Source organism: Vitis riparia, chromosome 5 (genome assembly GCF_004353265.1).
Source record: "Vitis riparia cultivar Riparia Gloire de Montpellier isolate 1030 chromosome 5, EGFV_Vit.rip_1.0, whole genome shotgun sequence".
In the NCBI taxonomy this organism is placed as follows: Eukaryota; Viridiplantae; Streptophyta; class Magnoliopsida; order Vitales; family Vitaceae; genus Vitis; species Vitis riparia.
Window position 1 is genome coordinate 9,264,832 of NC_048435.1, and position 16,742 is coordinate 9,281,573.

The following is a 16,742-nucleotide window of genomic DNA, read 5'->3' on the forward strand; positions in this document are numbered from 1 at the left end:
GCTGTCTCTGCAAACCATTGACAAAAAATTAAAGGCAAAAATCAAAATTATTGAATACCCAGAAAACAAGTTCATGCTTAAAGCTTGGAAATGAATGAGAATCGTACAAGTGACATATCATGAGGCATGCCCAGAAATTTGATCAAAAGTGCGAGTGAGAATCACTGAGAAACTTAAAAACAGCTGATTTTGAAAGTGAACCCTAGGAATAGAGTGAAGATATGCACATGAGAGAGAAGCAATCGACTGACCAAAAGGCAGGATTGGGAGGATGTGTTTTCCCTCTGATTTTGCCTTTAAAATGTTTGATTGGTCGGACGGTTGGAAGAATAGTGGCCAAAGTAGCCGAAGGATAAGAGGGAGAGGAGAGAAGACACACAAAGACAAAAAGAATAAATATATTTTTGTTGAAGGAAATTGGCCAGTTGTGGGCGTGCCGGAGTGGTTATCGGGCATGACTAGAAATCATGTGGGCTCTGCTCGCGCAGGTTCGAATCCTGCCGCTCACGCTTTTACTTTTTGTTTAAAAAAATAATGTCCTAAATGAGAGAATTGATTTTGTTACTCCAAAACCTCATGATATTTTTTACGGAATTTGACGGATTCCAATCATTTTTTTTTATTTATTTTATGAATATTTATGTATTTTGAAAATTTAAAAAGATTTATCCTGATTTTATGAATATTTATGCATTTTGAAATTTTAAAAAAGACTTATCTTCTAAAGAAGGTTAATAACTTATACCCTTTAACTAAAATCATTTTAATAAATTAAATGGCGAAATTTACTATCATATCACAATGAAAAAGTTATATTACATTCCTAAGTTACTTTATGACTCGAATAGCAAATTATAATATATTTAAAAAAATATTATTTGATCAGTTTTAGTTAATTTAAATATTTTGATACTTCTAATATTAGATAAAAAAATAAATAAAGATTTATAAAATGACTCGTTGTAATATCAACTCTTACCTTGCAAAAGTCACTCAAATTCTAAAAAAAAAATCCATATTTTTAAATTGCAATAACGAAATAAATATTAAAACATTATGCTTTTTAACTTTTTTGAAATCAAAGTTCTTTTAATGTCTTTTTTCTTCTCTCTCTATTTTGGCTTTTAAGTTTCCCATAAGATGGAGAAAGCATGATAAGATAAAAATAGTTGAGAAGATAATTAACAATTAAAGGACAAAAAAAATTCTTAAACAATGGTAAAATCAAGGTGAATCTTTTTAAATTAAAAAAAAAACAAAAAACAAAAATATCTCTAAATTTAGTTAAATAGTTCTTTTAAAATTTTCAAAATATATAAGCATATCAGGGAAGGATAATACAATTATAGATCTTTTTTACTACTCGCAAAGTTTAAGGATTGGAAATCAAAAGCAATTGCATTTTTGTTTGTTGGTTTTTTATTTTTTATAATTGAAAATTTTAAAATAATTTGACAAATTATGTTTAGTCTTTATTTTTAAATGTTGATAGAAAATTTTAAAATTATCAGTATTTAAAAATAAAAATATCTATTTTTTATTCTCAAATTTAGAAAATTGAAATGGGCAATTACATTCACCCACCCTTTATTCTTCTTTATGGAATCAATAACTTTAATGCCTCGGTTATAAACCATGAAAAATTATCATAATATTTTTGTTTTGGATTTAAAATAATAATAAAAAATCATCAAACATTTATGATATTTACAAAAATAGACAGACAGACATAAAAATCAAATTTATTTAATATAGTTTTAGATAAAAATATCAGAAGCAAACCACATCTTAATTGATGATTATAAAATTGCTATTCCAAATAAATCTATTACATAAAAAGCTACTATACTAATATCATTGTTACAGTTGATATTATAATTAATGGCTTTTTCTTTGTGTGGTCACTGGGGTGGAATCCGGGAAGACAACGTCCGGTTGTTGACTTGATTTGAACTGTAAACTGAATATCTTTCTTTAATGGATAAATCCAGGGGTGGATAATCTATCATCATACAGCCTTGGGTCCTCACTCTTCTGGGTCTTCTCTTGTATCCTGACAGAGGAAGAGAAGAATAGAAGAATTCAAGAAAGGTGGAAGATACAGCAGCCGAGGAAGTCACTGAGATTCTTATTCAGAAGTGCAACAATTTCCTCAATCTGATGGCCGCTCTTCTCTTGCTTCAGGGCCTTCCCTCTTCTGCTTCCACCCGCGAATTCTCCACTCCTCTTCCCGATGCAGGCATGCCCCGTCTTTCTGTATATAATTTTTTCAATTTACTGTTATAGGTTTTTTCGAATGAGCTACACTGAATCATGTGTTTCGTGTAAGTGTAACAAGCCAATCGTGCGGGGTTTATCTTTAATTTTATTTTTTGGGTAGTTCAATCCAAGGAGAATGGTGGGTGTCTGTTAAATTAGACAGTTTGTTTTTTTTTTTTTTTTTTTTGTATGTTTGGTAATTGAATCAAGGAAGAATGAAGGGTGTTTCTTGAATGAAGCAAATCGGTATTTTACCGAGTAGTTGGGTTGGGGGGTTGGTGTTTATGCATGCTAGAAAGGGTTTTGGTGAATTGGGTGGAAACCTGTTATTTTTGGTGATTTGGAGTTGTAGGGGTTCTGGTGAGGAGAATAGTATTGATATCATGGTTGAGGAGTTTATTATTGAGGGGTTGAAAGTAACATTTTAGGATTCCTTGCACACCATTTGATCCTTTTCAGTTCTTATTACTGTACTTCCTAGGACATAAATTGGAGATTAATTGCTTGACTCTTGGATTTGTGTTTTCTTCAATTGGATCATTTTTTAGCCTGTGGGAGTTCACAATCACAGTTGTTTTGAAGAATCCTTGTCCCAACTTGTATATCGGAATTAAGACTATTGTTGTAAACTTAGAGTGTGTTTAGTGATTTTAAGAAGTGTTTCTTGCCTTTCTAACACTAATTTTTTTTTTTCAAGTATTAGAAAAGCTAGAAACACTTCCTAGTATCCTGCCGAATGTATTCTTATAAGCAATGTTATTTGAGGCTACAGGGACATTCTTTAATGTTTTTGTCTCTCTTTTCTGATTCCGGATAATTAAGTTAAATCGAGGGACCTTTTTTAGTGTCTGTTTTTTCATGGGGCTATTTATTAGTTGCATACTTTCTTCTTGAGTAGGTTAAATTTTTAAATTTTCACCATTTTCCCCATCTTTTCCAAGCTGATGTCATTTTCCAGTTTCCTTTACTTTGAACTAAATTTGTGGAAATGGAACTCTTGTTGGGCAATGTTCATATTTGAAACTTAATATAACAAAACTGAAATGGAATACAATTACAAGCCTATCGTGCAAACGCATCATATTTACTTTTTTACTTCATTATCGTCTATGGATGATATAGCTGGTTTCACAAACCGTTGCCATTACCCTGCCAAGAGGGAGAAATCATAGGTTTGTTCAGGCTCAACAAACAAAAATGAGAAATAAAATTCAGTTGCAGGACCTTCTGGAATCAAACATTTGGAAACGATCCTCACTTTTTCTTCTTCCTCATTTTTTTGGCTTGTTCTAGTTAATGCATATGTTTACCATTTTGTGATGGGGAATTGTTGGAGATAATGAGTGGTAGGCACCAATTCATTGATTGGTGCAATGGTTACTTTCCAGATTGTCACACGTGAACACGTGGTTCCAAGCTAGGTAGGGCACTGGGATGAGAAGTCTTACTTACATTCAGAAATTCACTGTTTGGTTGTTTTTCATTTGAAAATGATGGTGTCAATTTCTCAATTCCCTTATCTCATTATACCATATATTTATAATTCTATTCCAATGGGTGCATCTTGTGAACCTGAAACTTTTAAAATTTAACTTCTCCATTTTAAAATTTACATTACTTGTTTTAAGTCTTGATGAAGAGGAGGTTTTTTTCCAGTTCATAGATGTTTAAATTGAATTTCTTTCTTCCCTTTGTGGTATCCTAAGCTTCAACTGAATCCAGAATTTATAGATCTAACTTGTGTACATCAAGTCCTTTTTGGACTTTACAAATTAATTCTAAATGTTAAGAAAGTCTGAATCAAGGGCATTCCTTGAAGTATCAAGGAATCACAGCCATTAAATAAGGGCCATTGACTTACATTTTTTTTTCATAGGCAAAATTAATTAAAAATAAAGAATTTGGAGTCGCCCGGACTCGAACCGGAGACCTTCAGTGTGTTAGACTGACGTGATAACCAACTACACCACGACACCATGTTGAAGGAATATTGAATTATATCTCAACAACAAACCTATTGTTGGTGTTTTTGTTACCAAAGAGGATGAAATGTTCCAGGATTAGAAGTGCCCAATGTGCTGAAAGTATTGTTATTGCTTACATAGAAAACATTCTTTATAAAAAAACTTATATATTGTTGATTTTTTGGATTTCTTTTCTTTATTTGCAATGCATATCAATCACTTAGCACTGGACATGATAGTGAACTAGGGCATGTTTAATATTTTGGACTGCAGTTCAGCTCAGTTACATTAAGGAATCTGAAGAGATGTGTCGTGCTATGGAACCTTTGGAACTGATAAAAAGAGTAAGTATAAGAGTGACTTTATAATTCTAATCATTTTACTATAAATCTGGTTAAATTTCCTATTAAGTAAACACGGATGATCTGGTTTTGCATGTAAAAGTTTGAGGGCTTGAGATATTCTTTTAATTGAGTGGAATTTTCCCTTGCATTTTGTATTTAATGTTAAACTAAATAAACAGAATTGTTGTGGTGAAATTCACACAATATTATTGCTGAATTCTCTTTTAAATTTAGGTGAGGGAAATTACTCAAGAAGCTTATATATATAGTCCAACTGAAAGATACAAAGCAGAGGGCTGCAGAAGATCTATCCCAAAGGTTAAAGGACTCACACTCCTTTAGTGATTCTGCCAGCCAAAAAGGTATCTAACTAGGTTTTGTGCAGCAATCCATTGCTCTGTCTTTCTCTCACATACACACACATATGCACAAAGCGTTGAATAATGGTAATTTACTATAAAGAACTATCCCTGATCAATGAGTGAAGGCTGTTATGGTGCTTGATATAGAAATTCTTCATGATTTATCTAAACTAAAAACTAATTTTACTGAAGTAAACACATTGGCCTTCAAGCTGGATGTGAATCCTGGTGATCTTTTCATTGAAACAGTTGCACCCAGAAACTGGACCTATGAGCAGCCACATCGATGAAGTATAAATTTATCATCTGACATGGATATGTGAGTTATTCAGGTGTTAAAGCTTGGTGATCACAGCACATGCATATTAAACATTTTGAAGAATCATCTATAATATTGCAATCCTTTCATTAAAATGTTTGACTACTTTCCTGTAGTAGTATCCCTGCACGCTTCTATACCCTTAACAATGCCTAGAATGTGAAGTGCTCATCTTTCTCTTGTTTGAAATAGGACATCATGTAGAGGGGGTGCGGAAGCTCCTATTTTTGTTTTGGTTTTTATTTTTGTTTTATTGAAGTATATATAGTGGTGGATAGGCTCCACTGCAACTATTCATCTTCAAAATCAGTGTCCTTGTGGTACCTCCTAGCTTCCATCATGGTTTCTCTATTTGTATTTTCCATCACCCCAAATAACAGAATTCGATGTTCCTTCTAATTCTTTTTTTCTATTCCCTCATTGTTTCTTCGATCTCTAGCCTTGGGCTAAGGTGAATTTTTATGCTGCATGGTAGGACCTAAATGCCGATGCTGTCTTCAATTTAAGCCTTCATGAATATGATAAATTCCTTAAGACATACAGATGAATCTAATACTGATTCTTAGTCATTTGTTCAAGACATTCTCCATATCACAAATACCTGTCATTTTTTTTATTAATCTTCCATATAATTGGCACATTTGTGAAGTAGTGCTGCAAATAGGTAGTTGGTTATACATGTGGAAAAGTTGTTTGGGTCAGGGGTGGGTGTGCCGGAGTGGTTATCGGGCATGACTAGAAATCATGTGGGCTCTGCCCGTGCAGGTTCGAATCCTGCCGCTCACGCTTTTACTTTTTGCTTATATATACATCTTTGAATTATATAAAATTATTCTTATAATATGCACATGTTTCATAGACTTATTATTAGGCTGGAGGGTTAATTCACTTTAATGCACTTGTAAACATGTCCTTGATAAACAAATATTTTGAAAGAAGCACTCACTAAACTAGTAGTCCAAGAAAACATTTAGAAAGGTTTCTAAAACATTAATTTTAAACATAGGATTTTAATATAATTTATATGTGATTTTACTCAATGATATATTATTGTCCTGAATAATATATATATTTTTTTGATAAGTATTGTCCTGAATAATATATGATTTCATTTGGACTTATTTAGCAAGGCTTTTAGAAAAAACTCTCACATAAGAAGTGTATTTAGAGAAAAATAGGGCGTTTAATAGAATTTATAAAGTATTTTTAAAAAAATTGAAAATTCATTTATAGTGTTTTTTAAAAAGAACACTTCATAAACAATTCTTTTAAAAGCATTTTTATAGAAAGTATTTCCATGTATTTCATTAAAAACTGTGTCAAACACAAAATGTGTAATAATAAATAAATATTTATTATTAGAAAAATAATATTTTCCTATTATTTCATCTTTCAATTACTAGTCTTTTCATTCTTTGTTTTTAATATTCTCTCCCTTTTTCTTTTCTTTCTTATCCAAAGTCACATACCATAAACTTGACTCAAATTTTAGGGAGGAAAAAAAAAAAAAGTCCTAAATGAAATTGTTCTTAAACTTGGAGAATTGATTTTGATGCTGTAGACCCTCATTTTGGGTCCAGGGGCAGACTTCTTTTCAATCACCTCTTTTTTGCCACCTACTAGAGGCTTCTAGAAGCCAATTGGAGAGTGTGAGCTGTCAAGAGAGTGAGTGGGAGTAGTGGTGGTTTTTAGGGAGCAGCATAGATATTCTATGCAAGGGAGACATGTAGCAAGTTGGTTCGAGGCATAGTTGTGAAAGGCGCGCCTAGGCTCCGGGCGGCGTGACGCCCCTTCACGAAGGTGCCGCTTAGGCTCGCAAGGCGCTTGCCTCCGGCAAGGCGCGACACAGTCCACAGGTGCGCCTTGATCCCCTACCTCCTCCTTCTCCTTCTCCTTCTCCTTCTCCTTCTCCTTCTCCTTCTTCTTCTTCTTTTTCTCCTTCTCTTCTTCTCTGGCGTCGGGTTGCAGAGGGTAGAGAGAAGCCCTAATTTTTTTTATTTTTTTTTTGAGACCAAAACGACATCGTTTTGGCCCTTTTTATTTTAAAAAGAATAGACCAAAACGATGCCGTTTTGGCCTTGTTTTCCCTTCCAGCCCAGTTTTCAACCCAACAACTCTCCCAAATTTTGCACTAGCCTCAGGCATGCAGTGAAGAAGTGAAGAAGACGAAAAGGAGGAGGAAAAATAGGAGAAAAATAGAGGAAAAATATATGTAAATTAGGGTGCGCCTCACTTCACTAAAGCTCGCGCCTTAGGTGTGCCTTGCGCTTTCAGGACTACTTTGCGCCTTAGTGCACCTTGAGCCTTTGAAAACTATGGTTGGAGGTTTTCCGCAGAGAACTTTTCCTAGAGGGGAGCGGTAAAAAGGAAAAAACAGAGAGAGTGAGCTGTTTTGGGAGAGAGAGTAGAGTCTTGAGAGACAAGAAAACCGGGGGAGGCCTGGGGGAAAACGGGGAGGGTGAGCTGATCTGTGAGATAAAGCAGAGAGAAGAGGGGAGCATTTTCGCTGGTGAGGTTTGTCTAGAGAGAGGCTTGGAGAAGGCAAGAAAAGAAAGGAGCAAGAAGAGAGAGTAGGGCTGCAGGAGGCGTCTACAGAGGGGGTGAGCTGCAAGGGGGATATCCATTGATGTAAGCCAGGTTAGAGATAAAGAGCTGAACAGAGAGGGGGGAAAAGAAAGAAAAACTTGAGGAAGAAAAATCATGCATCTTTCTGTTAGGAATACTTTGGCTCTGTTTCATCTGTGTTTGATGCCTGAAAATCATGCCATTGTTTTCTGTTAATTTCACCTGTCCTTAGCCCATCAATGTCACCTGAAATGAGGCTTTGTACATTCATTATCTGTTTGATTTCCTTCTGCTATTTCTTCAGTTCTTGCTCTGCTCCTATCTCTGTTTTTTTTTTTTTTATTCCTCTGTTTCTGGTAAGTTTGGGGTGTTTCTGGGAGTTGCAACCCCAATACTATATCCTGTGGCTCCCTAGCTGCAGACCCTGATGTTTGAGCATGAAGAAGGTCCGGTTGTCAAAGAGATGGATTTTCTGAAGTGTTGGATTGCTGGTACTGCATATGGTTCTGGTTCCAGTGAAGTTAAACTTGCTGCTGCAAGGCAGACGGTTATTGGCCTTGCGGAGCAGGGAAATGAACTCTCCAATTTTCCATCCATAGAAACAGTACTGGTGATTCATAGGATAATGCAAATGTTTGTGACTAAGGTTTGATGTCGGCTGAAGAGTTGGCACAAGCAGTGTCTACCAAGATGAGCTTCAAGAACTGGAAATCTGAAGAAGCAAAGGTTGAACCCATAAGAAAGTTGGAAAGCCTAGACAGCTTCTTTCTGGCCTTCTTAGTGAGTTTACCTATTTTGAAGAACCATAAAAAGCCTGTCAATACTATTCCGTGGCCACCGACCCATGCCCATCTTCTTGCCTCTCCTAGAATGGATCATATCATCTGCATATGGAATGTATGGAATAGAGATCAGAAGGAAGCATGTGAATTCAGCTATCATAATGCAGCAGTGAAGGATGTCAGGTGGAGGAAGCAGGAACAGAGCAGCGACAGCCTCAAGGAATTTCTCCAAGTGAAGGGAATCATGATGCAAATCAGGATCAATCAGTGAAGCAAGAAATGAGAATAGAAGTGGAAGAGGCTAGACTGTCGACCCACCTATGGAGCTTGGGATGGATTTCATGCGTGAAGAAATGGATGAGGGTGGAGTTTTTGCTCAACACAGATCAAATTGAGTCAACTTATCATGTAGAGAATAGGGCAGGCCTAGAACTAATGCTGGACCTGCACAAACTTTTCTGGTGGTCCAAAGAGCAGCTTCTGTGGTGCTAAACGTGTCTTGAGTAGGAGCGGATTGTGGTAAAGAGGGAAAAGTACTATAAACCAGTAGATGCAGAGCAGTTCCTCATAGAACGAGGATCATTTGATAATTGGGACAGTGACATGGTTGATAGTGGGGAGCAAAACAAGCGTTCAGATGACAGGTGCAACCCTTGCTCCCCATATTGAAGTCTTTGCCTGATAGACTTCATTGCACAGTGTCTCATCTGCTCAGCTTTACTATGGGAGGTCCAATGAAGATGATCCAAGCCATGCACTTGACCTGATACGTGGCAAGGATTTTCTAATATTAATGGACTCTTGTTTGAAGAGCCATTTCTCAAATGATGATGAACCTGATAATGCCGAAGCCTTCCAGATTATCCCTGAAGATCCACTTCCAGTCTCTGATCCACCAAAAGATATCTCTCTCAAATCTGAAGCTAACAATGATTCTACAGGGATTACCAGAGTGACCACAAGTTTGCTGTTACTACTTACACATCCTCTGGAGTTGCCATTGCTTCATCAGGGGACTCAAGAAGGGTGCAGGAGGTGATATGAGACGCCTGTTTTACTGGGTTGCTGTCCATATGAACAATGAAGCGATGTGGGAGAAGTGGCTTCCTAACATGAATGTCATTCTTTATATCGGGAACCGTGCTAATCGAGAAGTTTGTCGGTTGCTATCAAAGAAGATGCCTGAACTTACATTAAGCTATGCAGTCATAGAAGTTGAAGACAAAACAAAAGATATTCCGATTTCAAAGGATATCCTAATGCGGGCCACAGTGCAAAATCTTGATACAGAATCCACTCCAGTGGAGAAGGTCATGACTCTAAATCCAGAATGTTTAACAATTGATACACCCATTTTTAATGCCCTGCATACCATGCATGATGGAAAACTCTTACACCTTCCTGTCATTGATGGAGATGGTGGTGTAGTTGCTGTTGCTGATGTAATGCATATCACTCATGCCACTGTGGCTACAGTAAGTCAAATGGGAACCAATGCTGGATTCAATAATGAAGCTGCAAGCGGTATGATGCAAAAGTCCTGGGACTTAGCCATGGGCATACCCGAAACCAGACCCACAAGCGCAAACATCTGTCCCTGCCCAGCTGACCCAAGTGCTCCTCCATTGATTATGGCAAGGAAGGAGAAGGAAAGGAAAGCGATAAGATGGCAAGCATGGATATAATACTAGCAGTGACGTGGAAAGACTTGGAGAAGGCATCAGGAGACCACCAGAGCTGTGCTAGGACCCTCAATGGCCCATGGTTGCTGTTTGTGTCTAAGAGTGGATTGGAAAAGCAGGATCCATTTGAGCAACCCTCTAATATTTTGATCAAACATGATGAGAATGAATGATGGGCCATGCTTGCACCCTGCCAGGAGAAACTCAAGCTCGAAACATGACAGCCTGCTATAGTGATATCTGTGGTGGTGTATTATGTCGCCTCATTCTGGCAGGAGTGCAGGTATAGAAAACCAAGGTGGACTGGAGTGACACATCAATCTCATGGACATCCTTTATTATTCATTCGATGAGCCCCTCAGTTCCATATGAAGTTTTTTGCATCTTCAATGCTGAAGATCACAAAGAGCCTCAGTCAGTATGTGCGGAGACATCAAAAGCTAAGGATCACCTTCTATCCACCTTCATGAAATACATGCAGACTGCTGGCCTTGCAAGGAAAGAAGATACTATCTCTTCTGTGCAATTAGGACAATTTAAACATGATGGTACAAAGGAGGCCAGATTTCAAGGAGCACTTGAAGAGAAGAAGGACAAGGTGTTATCTATTTTGAGTATGGCTGTAAGCTCTCTGTACGATAAGGATAAGCATAGAGTTCTGGGCATTTTGAGTGATTTGGCTGAAAGAAGCAGTGCAGATAACAGGTTGCAGTCTGATTCTATTTTCTGAAAATTTGAAGAGCAAGTAGAGAAATGCATACTTGTAGCAGGATTTGCTAATGAATTGCGGCAAGTCACCAATGGGGACATGCCTACTGTTTGTATAGATATAGAACATTCAAGATATTATTCAGAAAAGAACTGGGTCCCATCTTTAAAACAAGTTTACTTTCCCATGAGAGCTTGGTTGGGAGAATGAATGAGGACATTTTACCGGAAGTAATTAAATTCATTGTTTCATTTAACTTGGGTAATGGATGCATTTGGATCCCTCTCGCAAATCCAGGGGTCTATCGATATGGCGCTGGAATAGCTCGTTGAGGTTGAAATCAAAAGAGCTTCTTTAGTGGAACTGGAGCTGTTGAGCAGAGTTCTAGTATCTCTCCCGGCAGATTTTCAGAATGATAGGCCAATGCTTGTTTTTAATGCTGTTGACATGACCCAGACCGTGTACACCATGATTGGAATAACTGAATACACAGTAGCAGACATATATGATTATATACAGAAACATGAGGAAAGAGCATTTGTTTTTAAGTTCTCTGCAATGGAAATCTACAATGAAGCTGTCAAAGGCCTCCTTAGCACAGGCTTTGGAGATATACCAAAGAGAGAGGGGAATAGGCAGCCGAGAAGCTGTTGGAAATAAAGCCTGAAGATCCAGGGGACTATGTGATGATTGTTAACATGTATGCTGCTGCTGGATGTTGAGACAAGCTTGCAAAGGTGAGAATCTTTGTGAGGAGGCTGAAAGTGTGGTGTTTTTGAAAGTTCTGAAGCTGCCAAACAGTTCTTGAAAGAATGGGAGCAAGACTCAAAGAGGAAGTCCTCCTTCTAGGTGCCTTGTCACCATCCTACCCCGCATGTGTGAAACATTACTTTGCATGGCCACCTCTGGCACACCACGCTGACATGACCACCTCCACCCAGGTGGAAAGATCTGTCTTGTACAATGAACACAGGCCAAGGAGGCCTCCACTGGACTTGCCTAATGCCATTGGTGCCAGCTGTCACAGAGCTCGTCATTGCAGAACTAATGTACCTGCAGAGGATGGGTCCCAAGGAACCAGTATATAAGTTGCACTGGAATCACTCGTGATGGTGGTGAAAGGTATTTTTGAGCTTGTCAGAGATAAGAGGAAGGCTGGATCATGTTTATGGATCCTTGAATATCATTTAATTTCTTCCCTTTTTGTGGTATCTTAAGCTTAGGCTGAATCCAGAATTTATAGACATATGCATAAAGTCCCTTTTGGACTTCACAAATTAATTCTAAATGTTAAGGAAGTCTGAATCAGAGGCATTCCCTGAAGTATCAAAGGAATCACTGCCCTTGAATAAGGGCCATTGAATTACATTTTTTTTATAGGCAAAATTAATTAAAAAGTAAAGAATTTGGCGTCGCCCGGACTTGAACCGGAGACCTTCAGTGTGTTAGACTGACGTGATAACCAACTACACCACGACACCATATTACAAAAAAATACATTGAATTACATCTCAACAACATAAACCTATTGTTTGGTGTTTTTGTTATCAAAAAGGATGGGATTAGAAGTAACCAATGTGTTGAACATATTGTTATTGCTTACATAGAAAACAGTCTTTTTTAAAAAAACTTATTATATATTGTTGATTCTTTGGATTTGTTTTCTTTATTTGCAATGCATATCAATCACTTAGCACTGGACAGGATAGTGAACTAGGACATGTTTAATATTTTGGTTTGCAGTTCAGCTCAATTACTTCAAGGAATCTGAAGAGACGTGTCATGCTATGGAACCTTCAGAACTGATCAAAAGAGTAAGTATAAGAGTGACTTTATAATTTTAATCATTTTAGTATAAATCTGGTTAAATTTCCTATTAAGTAAACATAGATGATCTGGTTTTGCATGTATAAGTTTTTGAGGGCTTGAGATATTCTTTTAATTGATTGGAATTTTCCCTTGCATTTTGTATTTGGTGTTAAACTAAATAAACAAAAGTGCTGTGGTGAAATTCACACAATATTATGGCTGAAATCTTTTGTAAATTTAGGTGAGGGAAATTACTCAAGAAGCTTATGTGGAAGCAGAGATAGTCCAACTGAAAGATACAAAGCAGACAGCTGCAGAAGATCTATCCAAAAGGTTAAAGGACTCATGCTCCTTTAGTGATGCTGCTGGCCAAAAAGGTAACTAACTAGGTTTTGCCTAGAAATCCATTGCTCTCTCTCTTTCACATACACGGCATATGCACAAGGTGATGGATAATGGTAATTTACTATAAAGAACTATCCCTAATTAACGAGCAAAGTCTGTTATGGTGCTTGATATAGAAATTCTTCATGATTTTGTTAAACGGAAACTAATTTTACTGAAGTTAAAACACATTGGCCTTCAAGCTGGATGTGAATCCTGGTGATCTTTTCATTGAAACAGTTGCACCCAGAAACTGGACCTATGAGCAGCCATGTCGATGAAGTATAAATTTATCATCTGACAAAGATATGTGAGTTATTCAAGTGTTAAATCTTGGTGATCACAGCACATGCATATTAAACATTTTGAAGAATCATCTATAATATTGCAATCCTTGTGTTAAAATGTTTGACTACTTTCCTGTAGTAGTATCCCTACATGCTTCTGTACCCATAACAATACCTAGAATGTGAAATGCTCATTGTTTCTCCAGTCTCTAGCCTCAGGCTTAGGTGAATTTTTATGCTGCTTGGCAAGACCTAAAGACGAATGCTGTCTGCAATTTAAGCCTTTATGAATATGATAAATTCCTTAAGGCATACAGGAGAATCTAATACTTACTGATTCTTAATCCTTCGTTCAAGACATTCTCCATGCCACCAATGCCTGTCAATATGATTGGCACATTTGTAGGGAAGTAGTCCTGCAAATAGGTAGTTGGTTGTAGATGTGGAAAAGTTGTTTTGGTCAGGGGTGGGCGTGCCGGAGTGGTTATCGGGCATGACTAGAAATCATGTGGGCTCTGCCCGCGCAGGTTCGAATCCTGCCGCTCACGCTTTAGGTTTTTTTTTTTTTTAATTGAAAATTTTTAAAATAATTTTAGAAATTACGTAGTCTTTATTTTTAAATACTGATAAAAAAAATTTAAAAATAAAAATTTCTATTTTTTATTCTCAATTTTAGAAAATTGAAACAGGGAATTACATTCACCCACCCTTTATTCTTCTTTATGGAACCAATAACATTAATGCCTTGGATATAAATCTTGAAAAATTATCAAAATATTTTTATTTTGGATTTAAAATAAAAAAAGTTATCTAACATTTATAATATTTACAAAAATAAAAATGAATATAATATAATTTTAGATAAAAATATCAGAAGCAAAATATATGCAAACCACGTCCCGTTTGATGATTATAAAATTGCTATTCCAAATAAATCTATAACTTGAAGAGCTATATCTGTATATCATAATTAAACGTTACACATGATGCAGAAAAAAATGGACATTTAAGGCTTGTTTGGTTCCTATTTTTAACAACTGTTTTCTATTCTTGAAAATAAAAAAACACAAAAAAACTTGTTTGGGTAAAGGAGTGTTTTTATTTTTTGTGTTCTCAAAAACTATTTTTTTTATAACAATAAAAAAATATTTTTATTGTTTTTTCACTATTCAAATAATAGATTGTTTTTCTTATTTTCTTTTTCTTCTTTTTGTGTTTTCTTAGTTGTTTTTTGTATTTGAGTTCCATCCAATCATCACACCCTTACCCTCAAACCCTTTATTTTTCCTTAAATTATTGAAGTTAATATACTTACCATGGCGACAAAGTCATCATTTATTTAAGAAAATTTTAACTGGTATAAAAATTTTAAAATGTAATATTTTTTTTTTAATTTAAATAAATTGTACATATGAAAATTATTTATATATTTTTAATATTAAGTTAATAGAAGAAAATACTTTATTAATTAAAAAAAATTAATTTTTAAATACATTTTTTATTTTACTTATTTTAAGAAACTTTTTTATTAACTCAACTATATATATATTAAAAAAAAAAAAACATAAAAAAAATGTTCTCAAAACTGCACCCAAACGAAGGTAGAGACTAGAGAAGAGTAGAAGGATCCAAGAAAGGTGGAGATACAGCAGCGGTGGAGGTCACTGAGATTCTTATTCAGAAGTGCGGCAATTTCCTCAATCTCACAGCCGCTCTTCTCTTGCTTCAGGGATTTCTCTCTTCTACTTCCACCTGCGAGTTCTCCACTCCTCATCTCGATGCAGGCATGCCGCGTCTTTCTGTCTTTATTATTATTATTATTATTTCAATTATACTGCTATAGGTTTTTGCAAATGAGCTGCAATGAATCATGTGTTTCGTGTAACCGAGCTAATCGTGCCGGGTTTATCTTTAATTTTATTTTTTTGGTAGTTCAATCCAAGAAGAATGGCGGGTGTCTTTTAAATTAGACAGATTCTTTTGGTTTTAATCTGTATGTTGGGTAATTGAATCAGGCAAAAATGAAGGGTGTTTCTTGAATGAAACAAGTCGGTATTTTACTGAGTAGTTTGGGTTGGGGGGTTGGTGATTATGCATGCTAGAGAGGGTTTTGGTGAATTGGGTGGAAACCTGTTGTTTTTTGTGATTTGGAGTTGTAAGGGTTTGGGTGAGGAGAATAGTACTGATATCATGGTTGAGGAGTTTATTATTGAGGGATTGAAAGTAACATTTTAGGATTCCTTGCACACCATTTTATCCTTTCCGGTTCTTATTACTGTGCTTCCTAGGGCATAAATTGGAGATTGATGGCTTGACTCTTGGATTTGTGTTTTCGTCAATTGGATCATTTTTTAGCCTGTGGGAGTCCACAATCACAGTTGTTTTGAAGAATCCTTGTCCCAACTTGTGTATCAGAATTAAAACCATGTTGTAAACTTATAAGCAATGTTATTTTGAGGCTACAGAGACATTCTGTACTGTTTTTCCCTCTTTTCAGATTCCAGATAATTAAATTAAATGGAGGGACCTTTTTTACTCTGTTTTTTCATGGGCTTGTTTGTTAGTTGCATAGTTTCTTCTTGAGTAGGCTAAATTTTTTAACTTTCCCCATTTTTTCCAAGCTGATGTCATTTGCCAGTTTCTTTTACTTTGAATTGTTGGGTAATGTTCATATTTTAAACTTAATATAACAAAACTGAAATGGAATACAATTACAAGCCTATCGTGCAAATGCATCATATTTTCTTTTTTTTTTTACTCCATTATCGTCTATGGATGATATAGCTGGTTTCAAAAAGCGTTGCCTTTAGCTTGCCAAGAGGGAGAAATCATAGGTATTTTCAGGCTCAATAAACAAAAATGAGAAACAAAATTCAGTTGCAAGATCTTCTGGAATTGAACATTTGGAAATGACCCTCGCTTTTTCTAGTTTATGCATGTGTTTAACATTTTGGGATGGGAAACTGTTGGAGATAATGAGTAGTAGGCACCAAACCATTGCTTGGTACAATGGTTACTTTCCAGATTGTCACATGTGAACATGTGGTTCCAAGCTATGGTTGGGTCTATTACAAGCTACACTTACCAGAACCCCAAAGATAGGATCTTGCACTAGGTAGGGCACTGGGATTAGAAGTCTTGCCTACATTTAGAAATTCACTGTTTGATCGTTTTTCATTTGAAAATGATGGCATCAATTTCTTTTGTTTTTTTGATCAGTTTTTTTTTTTGGTCATGAAATGGTTTTTCTCTTCAATCAATTTCTATTTCCTGCAG

General features: G+C 36.0%; 1 protein-coding gene and 5 non-coding genes across 7 annotated transcripts in view; 3 read left to right on the forward strand and 3 right to left on the reverse strand.

Moving 5' to 3' along the window:
* LOC117915423 (glutamyl-tRNA(Gln) amidotransferase subunit B, chloroplastic/mitochondrial) overlaps positions 1–320 on the reverse strand; it is a 36,220-nt gene extending 35,900 nt beyond the window's left edge. The window contains exon 1 of one of the 2 annotated variants that reach the window (XM_034831014.1): positions 252–320. The gene's annotated coding sequence lies outside the window, so the exon portion shown is untranslated. The other variant, XM_034831013.1, reaches the window with a different exon arrangement.
* Positions 321–427: 107 nt separating this feature from the next.
* On the forward strand, positions 428–509 carry TRNAS-AGA. The gene has a single exon. It is a non-coding gene; the product is annotated as a tRNA-Ser (tRNA).
* Positions 510–4,161: 3,652 nt separating this feature from the next.
* On the reverse strand, positions 4,162–4,235 carry TRNAV-AAC. Its single transcript has one exon. It is a non-coding gene; the product is annotated as a tRNA-Val (tRNA).
* Positions 4,236–5,952: 1,717 nt separating this feature from the next.
* Positions 5,953–6,034, forward strand: TRNAS-AGA. Its single transcript has one exon. It is a non-coding gene; the product is annotated as a tRNA-Ser (tRNA).
* A 6,359-nt stretch (positions 6,035–12,393) lies between these two features.
* TRNAV-AAC lies at positions 12,394–12,467 on the reverse strand. Its single transcript has one exon. It is a non-coding gene; the product is annotated as a tRNA-Val (tRNA).
* Positions 12,468–13,932: 1,465 nt separating this feature from the next.
* On the forward strand, positions 13,933–14,014 carry TRNAS-AGA. The gene has a single exon. It is a non-coding gene; the product is annotated as a tRNA-Ser (tRNA).
* Positions 14,015–16,742: the final 2,728 nt, after the last annotated feature.